The following is a 1,035-nucleotide window of genomic DNA, read 5'->3' on the forward strand; positions in this document are numbered from 1 at the left end:
GTTGTTTTGCTACAGAGAAAAAAATCTCAGACACAGTCTGGATAAAGCACTCTATACAGTCATTGGAGTTACTGTATCCATTTTTGTTGTTGTAAAGTACCATCGAGCCCTTTCCAAATAATAGTCATCCTAAGTTCAAATGATGGAAACACTGTTTGGCCCTCTTCACAAATACTTTATGTTTGAGCCCAATATTGCAGCCTCTGCGTCAAGCCACCTTTTTGAGGGTCTTCCTCTTTTTTACTGAGCCCTCTCTTTACCAAGATCGGTGTCCTTTCTCACAGATTGGTCTCTCCTGATAACATGTCTGCAGCACATGAGCCTTCGTCTCACCATCCTCAATTCTAAGTAGCATTCTGGCTTTACTTCTTCCAAGACAGATTTTTCCGTCTAGCAGTTCACACCACAAGGAGACTTCAAAAATTCATAGAGGAAATGGGATTGATTAAAAGGCAATGTAATTTTCCCACAAACTTTTGAAGCCCTATCTTAGTCATTGCTTTGGTGTATTAATCCTTGAGAGGTAATTCCACTGTTGTATTGGGCTAGGAAAGAGTGGTGGCTAGTGGGTTACACATCAGGCTTCTAACTATGAGGTCAGCGGTTTGAAACCACCAACTGCTCTTAATTAGAAAGATGAGGCTTTCTGTTCCCATATTGATTTACACTGCTTCCCAAACCTAAGGAGAGCAGTCCTACCAGTGGATTTTTGTTGGGCTGGGTCATGAAGTGCAGTGAATTCTGTGATCATATGCCCATTGTCTTACCTTCTTTGCCACAAAACGGGTCCTAGGCCCAAGGTACTATTAATGAAACAAGCATTTGTAAACCCTAGTATGGTGTTGCTTGCAGAGTGCTACAGACGGAGAAGATAAAGCCATATTTGGAGACTAGATGAATGTTAAGGAAGAAATAACTTATTCTTGAAAAGGTTATTACTGATGTACTGTTTGGTATTGGTTGTTTAGGAGCCTCTTGGGGTTGGGATGGGTGGGAGAGATGTATGTAACAAACCTTCCTGGAATCCAATGATTT

Source organism: Echinops telfairi, unplaced genomic scaffold (genome assembly GCF_000313985.2).
Source record: "Echinops telfairi isolate 266 unplaced genomic scaffold, ASM31398v2 ScPeMD7_7441;HRSCAF=8479, whole genome shotgun sequence".
NCBI classification, from domain to species: domain Eukaryota; kingdom Metazoa; phylum Chordata; class Mammalia; order Afrosoricida; family Tenrecidae; genus Echinops; species Echinops telfairi.